The sequence below is a fragment of the Anarrhichthys ocellatus genome, unplaced genomic scaffold (genome assembly GCF_004355925.1).
Source record: "Anarrhichthys ocellatus isolate YVR2014 unplaced genomic scaffold, GSC_Weel_1.0 scaffold34, whole genome shotgun sequence".
NCBI classification, from domain to species: domain Eukaryota; kingdom Metazoa; phylum Chordata; class Actinopteri; order Perciformes; family Anarhichadidae; genus Anarrhichthys; species Anarrhichthys ocellatus.
The window spans coordinates 2,985,284-3,001,359 of NW_022280064.1; positions in this window are offsets into that span (position 1 = coordinate 2,985,284).

Sequence of the window (16,076 nt, forward strand, 5' to 3'; positions counted from 1 at the left end):
TGTGTGTGTGTGTGTGTGTGTGTGTGTGTGTGTGTGTGTGTGTGTGTAAAGTGGCTGCATGTGAGCCATCAGGAAGCATTTTGGGACGTTTTGAGGACGAGGGACGGGGAAGGGCGTCTGTTTCACGTGAACTGATCGAAGAGGATGTCTTTGTTAGTTTGGATACTTTTTTTATATATAAAGGAATTAATGCAAAAAAGAAGCATAAAGCTAGAATGTATGTGTAGGGGAGTACTGCTGTCCTGTTAGTTCATACCAATATTTTAAGTAAATAAACAGTTGTGTTTCCATAACCACTTTTCCTTTCTGTATTGATTGTGTCATTTCAATTCCTCACACATGTAAAATATGAGTGTATATCTGTATAGATATATACTGTATATATTTATCTATATAAATAGTCATAGTGACGATTGGCACCAGGCGGAATCCTGTGGGCTGCGGTCGAAAAGTCCAAAAAACGTCATGGGGTGAAGGAAAGATGTGAGGAAAAGACCTAACCTCAAATCTCACAGTGCCACCTAGTGGACATTCATACTCGGTGGTACATTTACAACAGTAAATATTTATATTATATTGATGAGATGATCTTTCTTCTTGTACAAGTAAAACATGTGCAGTTACCTCGTTATTTTAGCTCTTGTCTTGCTCCTCAATGGACAGCACACAAGGTAAAAGCTTTTATTTCCTGCAGCCCGTGAAGGCAGCATGAGGACTGCGGTGTGTGTCACTCCTGCTGTAAACAGAACATGTTGTCATCTGCTGCCCTCCTGTGGGGAAAACCCGGTACAACACAATAATAAACACATTTACAAGATATTATAAGCTGATATTTTTATTCTGTACAAAACCAACAGATTATTCTCACAAAGAACTTGTTCACTTGCCAAACACAGGTGTAACTATTAACATTGCTCGAGCACCAAAATACAACTGAGCCACTATCGGTGTTATTAGTTTCACCGATAAAACGTGTGACAAAGGTTCATCTGTCGGCACGTTGCACTTCATGTAAAGCCCTTAATGTGAGGTAAGAAGCTTCCACATAAAGAGTTAATAGGGACAGACATCCTTCTATTCATATTCATATTCAACTGAAAACATGAGCATTCATACCACACGTTAAACCAGTTTCTCCTTCTGTGAGAATGATGGTTCTGACTGATGATTGGTTGTTGATGGTCTAAGGTGCCCTGTTCTTCTTCTTCTTTGTACATCCTGCACAAAGAGGAGAGATGCTACAGTATCAATTTAATACTGATGCCTCTATATGAAGTACATAAGCATGCGAGAGAATCAGCAAGAAGGATGGCCATTTCTACGAAGTTATTCTTAACGCTCGTCACCGCAGTTCCGATGAAATCAGTGGAAACGGTTTACGGCACACAGACTGGAAAGAGTGTTTATGTTTCCAACTGCAAAAGTTTGAGTAGTACGTTGAAATGAAAAGGAAGCAGATTTTTCTTTGGACAATCATATTTTTTAATGTAATATCTTGTGGACATGGCTGATGCTGGCTCAGGAACAGCAAATAGAAAAAGAAAATAATTGAAAAAACTAAACTATGAATTTCTAGTTTCCAACCATACCAAGCATGTTATTGTAGACTGATGAGGGGTACATTTGTTCTATATATTTGCATGTAAAAAGACAAAGTTTGGACAACATACGATTGGTTTACGGATTCTGAAAGCTGAAGACACCATGTTTTTCAAAACATTATAAAATGCAAATCTTCTATAAATAAATGTTCTTTTGCAACTACGCCAGCTGGTTGGACCTGGTACCGGAACGTCTGGCCTCACGAGTTAATGAGCCAGTATTTGATATGTTTCAATGAGGCAGCTGTACACTCCTATTGAGACCAATGGCCTAAAAAGTCTGTGTGTAAATACAGTTACTCGTGACTCCAGCAGCATTGATTGCATAAAAAGGTTGTTGGGAGGTGTCCTGACATCCCATGTCCTTCTCTGACAGAGGGCTTGGAAATAAATATTGGGTAACAGGGTGTTTTGAATCACCAATAAAAGTGTTTCTGTGATTTATAATATGGTATGCAGCATGCAGAGTCATAGATTTGAGCAGGAGGAATAAAACCTGCACATGTTCTTTGCTGCAGTGAGGGGCTGAGTCCTCTTTGGCCTTGGGTCTTTTTTGATGTTATGATGTAATCATTTACATTTTTTTTTCTTGAAGGATGTCTGGTCTAATTTACAGGAAAAAAGAATCATTGAAGCATGAAAGTAGCAGCGTGCTACAAATAGGACTCTACAGTTGATCCTCATTTCTCCCTTGGCCTGGTAGCATCTCAGAAATCATTAGTGCGGGTTTGATTGTTGCTCCAACACTCTGCTGGCCAGTGCCGACTGTCGTGTTGCCAGTATGGCGACCGAAGAGATAGCGAGTAGGCCTGCCCTCTGGTGTTCAGCCAAACGGCGACAGAGAGTGACAATGATGTGTGTTCCACAGCTGCAGTTAGTCTGCAGTCACCACAGCTCGTGGCCATGCTCTGGGACATGGCAGATGTGACCGCATCTACACTCACTCACTCCCTGGGTCTCATTAGCGCCACGGCCGGGCCGACAGCTACCGGCATCATTTCCCCTAGATATCCGACATATGTCACTCTCAAATACACGGGGATGGTTCTGTTTGTTTATTATTCAGAATATAGCCTAAAGGGCTTTTGGATGCCAGGTTCCCTTCCTGCCTCATTGGATGCCCCTTTTTTCTCAGAAATCAACTCCTTTGGGGATTTGCGTAAATATTCGTGTTGACAATTGTGGTGTAATGTATTGTCAGTGGTAGCATGGGAAAAAGGAAAGGGTACAGCTTCACTTTTTGATGATGTTCTCTTAGGTTCAGTAGTGAGTTTCATCTTAAAGCAGCATCTGGAACTAACAGTTCTGCCATGTTTTGGTTGGTGAGTGCTTTGTTGTTGACAGCCTGTCTCATTAATGCCACAACAGATGCAGGGATATGGCTTCTCACTCCAGACAGAATCTAGCAGCTACCCGTCATTCCCTACAGAGATACCGTGTAAGAAGATGGGTATCCTCCAGCACACCTCCGCTGCACTGTCAGCCGTCTCTTCCTGATAGCCCCACTACATCTACCATTTATTTTCATCTCTGAGACACGAAGCGAGTCGGAAAAAACCCGCCGACAAGCCCAACCGACAAGGAACCCATCGGCTGTCAGTCCAACAACGGTTTGATTTACGTTAATGGATTATAATTCCCTTGGTTTCACTTTGGCAAAAAAAAAAAATGCTAAAATGAGCTGTATTCATAATGAGCTCATTATTCTAACATGATCCACACACAGTGGTGCAAAGTAACTAACATGCTTTACTCTCAACTACTACATAAGTACAATATTAGACACTTTAAAACTGTATTTTTGAATCCACCCGACAATGAAAAGCCACCAGTTCCTGAATGACCTGCGCTCTTCTTCCACTGTTCAAACATCAACCTTAGCTGAATGTTATTATGTCTAGTTTACCCTAGAGGACATCTGCAGGTCAGGGTGGAGGAGCCTCAGGGCCACTTTTGAAAAAGAAATTTAAGGAAAAGAAGAAGGAAAGACACAAGAGTGGATCATAGGCTTCAGGGTAAAAGGCCTTGGAAATACATGGCTGTTATGGAGTTCTTGATCCCATCTGAGCAAAGGCTCTTACAGTCTAGAGGAGGCCAGCATGCCCCCATCCACACCTCTACAACAGCCAAGGCATCTGGATGAGCTCTTCTGTGTTGGCACATTGTTAAAGAAGCTACTAGAACAGAACAGAGTCACATTTCAGACACACAAGCTTCATGTCGAGGCTGCAGAGGAAAGCGGCTCCTCATTTTTCGTGTGTTTTCCTACAAAACCCAGCAACACGTGTCAATCTCCTCTCGTTACATGCATAATGGTCTTTTCAAAATAAACTTCCATCTTCACAAGAAACAACTTGAGGCAACAAAACTACTTAGTGAGATCTAGGAAAAGTATATAAAATAACTACGGAAGCGCTGTTACTCAAGTACACAAGTTACATAAAATAAAATAAATCATTGTTGACTTCTCGTTTCACATGGAGAACAAAGAGAGATTGTTTTTTGTAACTGACATTTGTGGCCACAGACAAAGTCACATCGTCTTGCTTTACAGTTTTATAGAAGGTTATGATTTACCTTCATTCTTTTACGATTTATTGATGTATTTATAGTGCTTCACCTTTTCTTTTTATCCAAACTCAGGCGACTAGGTTAAGAGGGTTGTCTGGTAACCGCAGGGTCAACGGTTCGATCCTTGACTGGGACGTGTCACGTGTCGTAGTGTCCCTGAGCAAGACACTGAACCCCCGGCTCCCCGGGCGCCTGTCATTGGCAGCCCACTGCTCCCTCTATACAGGGATGGGTCAAATGCAGAGACAAATTTCCCCTTCCGTGATCAATATAGTATAATAAATTTAAAAAAACCAACACAAACCTCTAAGTGACCGACTAGAGTGTATATTGTATCAGTGAGCAGAAGGGACATCTTGACGAGTCATTATTCACATAACCATATGTTGTTGTACAGAATATGTATGCAATTTCCTGATGTCAGTTATTCCCCCAACCTCATAAACTCCATCACCACCACTCTCAATAACACCCTCAGAGCAGGTATACAACAAACAGCTGGACTCCACATGTTGAGTTAAATGCACACAAACCTCTTTACTGTATCCGTGCCAAGTAAAGATGGCAGCTTGACTTTAATATGGATGGCCATGTGTTCCATCGCGTGGCAGCTGCCTTGCTGTAGAATCAGCTGTGTTGATCTGGAGATATGTAATGGATGCGCTCAGGTAGCGCTCATTGGGCAATCATCATCGGATCCGTCTGCAGCAGCATGTTTGTTTGCCCAAGGTGAAGCAAAGAATCTCAACTTCTGGCCTGGTTGCAGTCCAAAAAACATTTAAAACATTTTTAAAGGGATTGTTTTGGTAATCACCTAAAGCGTTGTCCTGATCAATGAGAGGTTACTTTTAAATCTATTATTATTCGTCCCAACCGTATGAAGTGGTGCTCAGAGTAATATCTAGTGATGCATCTTTCTAAAAAGAAGTCATTTCAGTTATATCACTGAGCAGCGCTTTCCGTCCCCCAGTGCACCTTAAACAAAGTTCAAGCAATATCTTATTTGCTTTTAGTTAAGAGAGTGATATTATATTGTGTCTGTGTGTTGTATAATCTTATGACTAACACAACAGATCCCAGTAACAAGATAGTCGTCTTTGTCTTGTGTGTCATGAAAGCGTAACTTCATCCCAGCCATTTCCAACCTGGACTCTATTTTCTAGTCTTACTGTGTGGTCACAACCAAAGAAGTTGTTAAAAATGCATCTTCTTATCTTGCTATTTCTCTCTTATATGGGTCCATAAGACAAATAGAAAGTCCAAAAGCACCCAACAGTACCTTAAAATGAACAATATACGCCAAACAATATAACATTTTGGTGTGCTTTAAAAGGCTGCTGAATGTCACAGGGCACTGTGAGCAAATGTCAGTTTCTCCACTAAGACTGGAGGTTTTTTGTTGTACCGGCCCTGAGAAGTTTTTGGCAGAGCAAGAACATTCTGATGATTTATCTATTCTTGGAGCCTTACTGGTAGACATCACACATCTGCCAGCTGCATCTGGAGAGACCCAGCATTTGCCCATTTGAAGTTCTGTGTAATTTCTTTGAGACATCCGTGATGAGGAACGGGTTCTGAATGAAGAGGGTGTGCTGCTGTCCGAGGGTGAATCTGTGAAAACGTTTGCTGATGTTTAGAATGAAAGTCAACTAAAGAATATATACATCTCTACCGCCCTGAACCTGTTCCTGCACGGTTGCGAAGTGTGCATCGTCTCCCTGCTGGTCTTCCAAGTTTCTTCTGGAAGGCGATGACGGATGTCATTGCCCTGTCGCTTTAGGTGATGTTCATTCAGGAGGGAAGTGATATCTCAACCAAAAAGCCACAATATCTGTTTTCTTCTCATCTTCTAGAAACAAGAACATTGTGTTGCCTTCTGACTCTTCAGCTGTGCCAAGAAAGCTCCCTTCAGAAGGACCAAAAGTGAATTCAAAAGCATAGATTAGGTGTTATTGCTGGCCGTAATCTGCCAGTAAACAGAGTAGAGGAAGTAGAGGTTGCGAACTAGAAACAAAACAAGTCGCTTTGGACGTTTGATTATCTATGTTAGAAAAATGGAGAGGTCCTTTTTAATTGTGTTTCATGTCCACTCTCATTGGCAGTGTTCCATGCTGCTCGAGAGAACACAACATGCATCGGGGGGGATTTCCGGTAAGACGCATATAGCCGAAACAGCTGATCAGTCATGTGAGATAACGGTTTGTTTTGTCAGAACTTATTTGGTAAAGGCATTTCTATATCCCATTTAGCACATAAACTCTTTTTCAACAAAGGCAATTAAGGAAGTTTTATTGAATTTTGCCATTTCCATACAGCTTTTCTAATGCGTTACATGAATGAAAACACAGCTATCATACCGTTCACTGTCAAGCAGTTCAGCTGTTCTGTCCTCGTCAGTCACACTGGCTGGCAGACATCATTGGCACAGGTTCTTCACTGGCATGGCCGAGTTTGTCAGCGGCACACTGTTTCCTCTCCAGTCAGTGGTGAAGGAAACAGTAAGTGCACTAGAAGGCGAGGGAGCGAACATTTGAGCGGTTGTCTGCATTGAACAACGGGGAGGATCAGGCTGAGAGCCTGTCTGTATCTCTGTACGCTGGATGTGCTAGATAATCACCGGAGGTGAGCCGGCCGGCAGCTCAGCAGGCTCTCACTGTGAATCAATGTCACTGTCTGCCAACCACTTTACACAGTAGAGTTCAACAACAACTCTGAGTCAGTCCATGTGTTTTGTTGTTTGGCCCAGCAGCCAAAAAACGCATCAGGTGTCCTTTGGGCTGGGAAATATTCAGGGGCTGTCAATCACAGTAAGCCCCGCCCTAAAGCATCTCCTGCTTTATGGTCTGTTTGACTCTAAATGGACCATAATGTACTAAATGAACACCATGCTGTATTGAAGAAGACTTGAAACTAGAGATTGATTACAATAGACTTCCACACAATCAGACTTCTTGTTGCAACCGGAGGAGTCGCCCCCTGCTGGTCAGTGGAGAGAATGCAAGTTTTAAGACATTTCTGGTTGGCTTCACTCGGCAGAACTGGGAGTTGCTGCCTCGTGGTAACTTAATTAATCACATTAATTTTCACTGTGTATCATCTTATTCTTTTTGTTCTGATCTGCCCCTTTGTCCAGCTTCAAGCTAGGTTTTGGGCAGTGGTCAAAGCAATGTGGCAAAAGCAAACAAACTGAACTCATGAAATGTAAAATGTGCCTTTAAATTATATCCAATAGCCTTTTAGGAGCGCTGGGTTGCTGTTAAGCACCTGGTGAGCAACTAGGGGTTCATGTTTTTGTAATGTTTTTCTCTTAAGAGTTAAAAGGGTTGCCCATGTATGTGAGTGTTACGTCTTTTTATTCACAGGATGCAGGTGTAGTGCTGTGTTTTCCTGTTTGGCCTCATGATGCTGCTGTTGTCTCACTGTTACTGTGAACAACAACAGACGCAATGACTGTGACAGCAGTGACTGATTTGGGATTTCTGTGCCGACTACTTTGGGTTTGACAGGTGCAAGTCTATGAATAGAATATGTAAGATAATGTTGAAATATATCAATATAATTCTGAAGAAAAATATAGTTTTGTGTGTTTTTTTATTGTTGATGATACGTTCCAAAACAAGCGTTTAGTGATAGGTCGATAGGTCGAGAACGGTAAGAGCCTATTTTTGATAATGTTTATGGTCTGCATTTTCTATAGTAGTGCTCATTGTTAGTGCTGGAGTCTGTTATTCTCGCTTCGGTGTCAGGAATCCGCAGGAAAACAATACAGCACGTAATCCAGCGCAGCTTTATCGGATTGATATCAGCCTCACTGTTTACTGTTGACTTTGTTTACACCCTGACAGAACTGTGTGAAGCTACTGATTATGCAAACCCAACATTTCCTGCTGCTTCATTACAAAACTGTTAAAACATAAGGCGGCTCCTCTGATTTCTGCAGTGCTGAAAACACTGCAGAGGACGCAGCAGGTCGTCGGCAACGAGTTGACAATGAAAAAAATATACAGCTGCAGTCCAATGAAACGACACGTGTTGCAGACTTTTGTAGGAAAATAAGGAGTAACTTTTCATAAGATATCTGTTTTATGAAGGTTGGTGTGTTAAATAAAAAATGTAAATATATGATGTCCTTATGTTCTTGTCACATTATGCCACGTTGTGAATTGAATTAAGAGTAATTATACCATGACCGTGGTGAATAATTGACTCTGATTGGCTACAGGTTGTCCATTAGTTCCTGATATTGGACACCTTGTCGGGCATTATCAATCAATTGTCATGAACACCGTTACGCTCACCTGACAGAGATCATCAAATGCAGCGGTATAACAGAACAATGTCCGCTGAGCTGTGCCACACGTCATATTTAATCAACGCTTTAAAATCAGGGCTCCGAGGCGAGGTCGTCTCTGTTGCCTCGAGTACTCTCGCCTTGCGTCTCTTCCTTGCTTCCTCCGCTCGCATCTCTCACTGAGATCACTGAGAATGAATGTGTGTGTGTGTGTGTGTGTGTGTGTGCAGACTCTCACAGACACACCACACTGAATTTTAAACTATTTTCAGAACAAAGCAAAAAAAAAAAAAAAAAAGTGTGTAGTGTTTGTGTTCTCATTACGATGAACATCAGATCTAAAAGGCACCTCAACATCTAAAGTCATTCTTCGAGTTTGTTGGATTGAAAACTTCTGGGGAGAAATTAAACCTGAATAATGCATCACTCTGACACTGCAGAAGTCACTGATTACACAGCAGCAGGAAACATTTTAAGGTTTGGACTAACTGCACCTCTGAGTTTGAATTTGCACATTAAAATTTCCTGCTTGCGGGTGTTTTTGAGCAAGAGCCATTCAATGTGTTTGCATTACTGTACATTCTCAAATAGAGGCCTCAACTGCAGAGAGAACCAGGCCTTTATCTGAAATTGGCTTGTATTAGTCAGGCTTTTATGCTGAGTATGTTTTATATTTAATATGAAGCTTCCCTTTTTTTCTCCTCCCATTTCTATTCACTTTTAATGCAAACTTAACACCCCTGTTTACATGTCATCTTGATATATTCAGTATACAGTCTGAGAAATAAAGGAACTACAACCACATAGGGTTCTTCAGCTTGTCGTCATAGGCGAACTCTTAGTTCCAGGTGGAACCCTTTCAGAGGGATCTGCCTAGAGCCCAATATATGGAGTTATATCTAATCATCTGTGAAAGATTACACCCAGACTCCCTATGAGAGGTTCTACGGAGAACTCTTCTATGGTGCAATGGTTTCACCACCCTCTCTTGAAGTTCTATTCAGAGCCTTTCCACCTTCTCAGGGTGCGAACAAGAACCCACCTCGGGGATTCTACCGAGAACCCTTTTATGTTCCAAGGTTTTCATCTAGAGCCCTAAATGGATGGAGCTTTTAACACGCCGCGTGCTTTCAACGATCCTAAAAGAACACATTCTTCCAATATGGGTTCTTTGGATGAAAAGGGTTCTTAATGGAACGCTTAGTCTCAGCTTGCCTTTCCCTCAAAGGTCAGCACCGTCAAGACGACGCCCCTTTCGGACTATAAACAAATGTACTGGTCAATTCCGATCATTAAGTTGCTGTAGCGCTTTGGCAAGACTGAATGAATAGGGTAATGGAAATGAAATGTCAACTGCTTCAAGGATAATAACACATTTAGAGAACTGAAGAGGGAAAACAAAACATAATGTTTCATTCGCTTCCTGTCTGGGGAAATAAGTTTATTTAGAATTTATTTAGAATTTGCATAGAAATATGCTTTTTTTTTTTAAGTCTCTTGGATCAGCTGGAAAATGCATCGTCACAAAGCTGAAAATAGGGCTGTTTTTCTGAGCTCATAAAAAGTTGACTTTTTAGATATACAAGGTTCTCACAGGACGGAACGCTACAAACATATGACGATCTTACGATTACTGCTAACAGTATTGTAAATGGACAATTGACTTGTACTGTGTGAAAAGTTGACATTTTAAATACTTCTGTGGTTTCATTCCCCCAACACACACACACACACACACACACACACACACACACACAGAGTGTTACCGGTGCAGTCTTCCTCCTGTTCAGCAGCATGCACACATCGTCTGCTGTGGCAGAGTAGTGGGCTGACCTTTACCCGCGTACAGCCCAGCGTGATCGCTTCTGTGGCAGGGGAGAGAGAGACACCAACGGAACCTTTGATACTGTTATGTTCCAAAATAACGATATGCAAGATGTGTACAAGACGAAAAGAGCTTTCAACTAAAGAGCTGTTGATCAGTGGCGAAACAGTTTCTGGTCCCCTGAACTCACTTTCTGCCATGTTTTCACCGTCTTGGAACCAAATCATGATCCTCACCCCGGATCAACTGCTCATTAATGGACGGTGCTACAGGCAAGCCACTGAAATATGTTTCTGTTAGATCTCCAGTGTAATTAGTGAACGTTTCTGTCTCTGTTGTGAAAATGTGACTTTGCTGCAGGGTTGCCAGGTCTATAGCCAACCGTTCTAGCCTAGAGGCAATTCTACAACCTGAGGACATCCAAGGCTGCAGCTCAGACCTTGTGCGGTAGGTTGAGGATATGTTGTTATATGTCGATTTTTTATATAGTTTATGTCCAGCATTTCTTCAGCCATCCAATGCATTTGCATTCTGTAACTGCCCCTCTATAAGGCAGTTTTGTATTTTTACAGGCAGAGCCATAGGAATCACAGGAATCAGTGCATGGTTGACATGATGCAGAAGACAAGTCAGTGCCAGGCATTTTGGAGGAGGGAGTATGATAGGTGTTGACTGTGGACTATGGTCTTCAAACAGATGCGGTCCGGTCGATCGGTGAAATGGAACTCTGAGAACCGCGGTTGTAAAACGCACTTGCTGTTCCGCTCTCCTAAAAATGACATTCCCATTCAATTAAACTGCATTGAGAATCCCGTTTCGAGGGAAATTTTGTCTCAGATTACCTTTCTTTCTGACCTATCACAAATATGTTTCTAGGTCTGCATAGGGAGGACGTCGGGTTGGATGGGTATCAAACACAATACTTTCACCCAGAATGATGCTGTTCTTGTTGCTTGAGAAATCAAAAGTCCTCTTTCACTGACTTTAATTGACATCCGTAGCTGAAATAATGTAGCAAGCGTAGTCATTTTAAACCAAACCATTTTTCCTGAACCTAGTACTTTAGTTGCATTTTTGTTTTGTTTAAATGTTGTAGTCATTTTCAGCTTAACCAACTCGCTTTGTTGGGGTTTTGCTCTGTTTTTCTTTACCAAGCGTTGAGAATGCAGTTTAGTTGCATGGTGATGTCATTTTGTAGGAGACAGAGTGTCATGGCTGGTTTTACTGGTAGTATGTTGTCTTACCATGTGTTAAGTCGCCAGCCTCTTTCCCAGTGTTTTAGTCTACCTGGTCTGTTTTTGGATTTGGACTGCAATCTGTAACGCCCTGTCCACACACTGCCTGCGAGAGCAGTACGTGTGTGGCAAAACCTGTTGCTTTGTTTTTCGCTGCCCGTGTTAACAGGTCAGAGCAGCCACACGGCCTGCGTGAGCAGCGGGGCTCAGGTGCGGCTAAACTGCAGGTCCGCTGCGTGTCGTTTCCCCCACCCCCACAGCACAGACAGACAGTGAAGATGAACTACCAGCGCACATGCTGCTGAGTACATCGCCGCCACTCAGCCGCTGTACTGCTATACCTCATACCATACCAAACCCAAATAGGACTAAGATAAAAAACAACAACAACGGGAGTGACAATTCAAATTCAGTGAATATAAACGTATTGCTTGCACCATCAATGCATTTCAGATTAACCATTTTATATTCCTGGACCACTAAAGCTCTCCTAGCGATTCACGTACACATATTGGTGTTGAAAACCTGCGCACACACAGACAACCCCCCCAAAGGAATTTGAATTGTGAAAATTGAAAGATTAACAGAAAAATAATCTTTCATCACTTGAAAATGATTTTAAGATTGATTTTACATTAAGGCTTTTCCATGTACGGAGAAGTATTAGCAGCCAAGGACTGCTGAGGAGTTCACTGCTCAGTGCTTATACGAGCCATAATTACGCATAGCTGCACCCAATGCCTTCCCCTCACTCAGTCATAATCATAGATTACATACATGTTTGAGCACATCAGTCACTGCAGATGAATCAGTAGAGCCTGTTTGCTGCGAGATATATCGAGGCCTGTGTATTGGTAGTCAGCCAAGAGCCTGATTCCAGAACGCTCGGCTGACTCGCAGTGACTCTCACACTGGAATCTGTGACTCGTACTAGCCGAGCATTGGGTGACAGGATGTGCGGCGGCTGCACACGCACACAGGAGCAGGTAGAGCAGGGACAGTAACCGCCGGCGGAGGGAATCACTCAGTGTTGGGAGGGTGCTGCTCCTCTCTCCTCCACAAGGGGTAATACCCTTTAATGCATCCTCCTAATAAAAGCCCAGACAGTCCAGGCCGCCCAGGGAGCCACATATTGATTTTGAACAATATAGTTATAGTGGATGAAACAAAAAAGCAATTGAAATTCAGTTCAATCACACACAATGGTGTGAATCAATGGCATTTAATCTGGGTTAGCAGCCTTAATGAATAGTCAGTATGGATATCTTCTTCAGTATAGAGGAAATGTGTAGCTAATGTGTGTGTGCTATGGGGCTCAGAGCAGTAGTAGTAGTAGTAGCTGATATGTGTATTTCAGGGTATTAGGATACTTGTTACATTGTTGCAGAATTCTCTTTGGAGTATCAGAAGTATACTTGAATTGTAGGAAATTAGGCACATGTCACTAGCGCACTGGTAAAACAAAGAATCATCATCTGTAAATACATGAAGAATAACGTCCACCCTCTGGTTCCCCCTCAGGTCAACACTGTTAGCTCTTTCTGCACTGCTGTTAGCATCGTTAGCTACTAGCTGCAGGCTCAGCCGTCACCATGTTGAGCGCTATGTGGAGGCAATCCCTCAACCATAGCTTATGTTTTTCCAAGATCCCTTTAGTATACGTGTTGTGTTCTGAGGACTGATTTAAAATAGCTTCTTTAGCTGAAAATCCTCTGTATGTGATGTCTCTCCTGCTCTCTAGAAAAAAAGACATCCTGTGGACTTAACCCTGCGGTTGTCATTGCTGATGCCAATTGGAAAGTGGCTATGTATCTGCTCTGCAATTATCCCCACGAAAAAGCTTCTGTATTTGCAGGTATAATATCAGTCCCTCTCATAGCACATGCAATCTCAAAAGTTAATACTGTCGTCTTTCTTGAAGTGTATTTCATGTATACTTGCTTCTACTAATAGGAACATCTACAGCAAACCCGTACAGGCCCAGGCTGTCATACTCCACAGTGGCTCTATACGAATGGAAGAAGACATGAATGAAAACATTCTGCTGAAGACCTAATTAAAAACAGGTTAATGAAAAGGTCATGCGAGACGAGGGTGTCAAGCCAAAAGGTTGATGAAGAAATGATACACGTGCTTCTTGAATTTAAAAGGATGACACTGACATTTTGCATGTTTCCTTAGTAGAATGAATACTGAGAAGTACATTTCGGTCACAAAAGAAAGAACTGCAATATGCCTGTGGGGCACTTAAAGTCAATTATCTGAACGTGTTAGGCTACATCCACACTACTGCGTTTCTGATTTGAAATGCAAATCTTTTGCTACGTTTACGCCCATCGTCCACACTACTCCAAAGTTTTAAAACACTACACGATGCCGTGTAAGTTTGAAAACTCCAGGGTTGTTTTGTAGTATGGACAGGAGCAGAAGACGTAGACACTGATGTTCGATACTTCTCATCAGTTATGACGCGTCCTTCCCTGATTCGTCACGCCGGCTGAAGAAACAAACAACAGCCTTGATTATCGATGGACTACCAGTGGTTAACCAGCTCAGTTAACGCTGGCTAGCAGAAGAAAACACAAGCGTCCCTCGATATGCACAGTTAATCACGTGGCGAGCGTTGCTTGGGAAAAGTTAACATTAACCATCAAGACCAGATTAGTATTTTATATATGCCATGATATGAATGATTTCGTTTCTGTTTTGATAAAAACACAAAATCCTTAAAACCACACATACTTTTCATTTCATTGCATTTATTTTGCTTTTAAAACGAGTGCCGCAATAAACGGAGTTCGATGTCGCTAAGCAAACACAGGGGAACAAGAAAACAATGAAGTGCAAACATATTAGAACATGCAACAACACTTATTTCCCCCTAACCTAGAATTCATTAACTGTAAACCTAATAACAGAATAATCTTCCAAACAACTCGTCGTGTGAAAAATGAACAGAGGACGAACAGCTGAGAGTGACAGAGTGTGTGTGCGTGTACTACTCCAACTCTGCTTCATGTTCAATTTTTATTCTGAACTGTGCCTTTTTCTGCATCTGTCATTAGTACCCCAGACCATGCAGAGGGGGTTCACGGCATGTTTCCTAACAACAACAACAACACTGTTGACCTTGGAGAAATTTTGAATTCCACAGACAGGGAATAAATCCAGCATTCCCTGCAGCACGGAGGATAGATGGAGGTGGAGAGGGAAAGAAGAAATATCATCACTACTCCGTAATTACAGCAGGCTGGCCTTACACAGGGCTTTGCTTTCCTGACCTCCACTGATGAGCACATTTAATAGTCTGTAATCCTGCCGGTGACAGGCTGCCATCCCAAGTGCAACCTTTTTGTTAGCAATGCCCCCCCCCACCCCCACTCTTCTACCCTACCTTACTCACAATGCTTCAGAGGAGGCTGCAGATATTCAAACTGATTGTTTTAATCAGCCAAAGGCTCGTTTTTAAAAACACATTATGCGAAGCCTTGTTCGACTTTGCATAATTTTATTTTGTGGGGGTAGATTGGAGCCCTTCTCTCCTGTGCTCGTCAATGTTCATTCTTATCACACCTTTTTTTTTTTTTGCAGGAAGGTGTTTAAAAACCTTGCATGGGTCTGTGGAAATGGGCTGAAAATTCAGTCATCCATCAAAACATGGCATGATGAATATGACTCCAGTTAGTGGATAATCAGTGATGAAACGTTTTGAAATCTGTGAGTCATCTCTCTGCCTCACATGCTCAGGTGAGAAGACAACTATTTCCCACTGCACAGTTTGCCATAGTGGTCATCTCTGTGTTTACTGTGGGACGTACTCGGTAACGAGCGTTTGAAACGTTTCATGTCAAAATCGCGTTCATTTGGAAAGCTGCAGGAGGCTCTGGCAGCTTGCCTAGAAATATGTTGTTTTGCAGAAGTTCTTGTTTCCTCGACTCTCTACAATGGAGGTGGCGAGTGTTGATGTCCGTCCTGTCAGTGCTCACAATCAGCATGGAACGGTCCTGAGGGAGTTATTCACAGAGCAATACATTTGAAAGTCTGGGGAAAGAAAAACCTGAGATGTGTTTCCGAACACATTATTGATGTTTGAAGATAATTTACTTATCACATGAATTGTACAGTACTGAATTGTGGAGATAGATCGTTTCGACAGAACAGTTTTACACCATTTTTGTGTTTAGGATTTTTCGGGAGGGCCTGAAATCATGGCTCGATGACGCACTGGAGTCATCCTTAGCATAACCATTCCCCTAACGCAGGGGTATTCAATTAACATTCACCGAGGTCCATTTCAAGAGAATTTCCTCACGCAAAGGTCCGGAACATCACAATAATGTTCAACTTGCGCGATTGATTTAGTTTACGTCTTGAAGTAGCCGAACTGTATTAACGTCTGTATGTAGGCAACTACTGACTGTCAAATCAAATATAGAAAGTGCAATTGAATAATATCTGGTGTACTGACAATCTGGCCTCGCCGCATCGGTGGACTGGCCTTTTCCCTGGGTCTGTCATTGGGGTATACGCATGAGAGGGTGCTGCATCCGTGT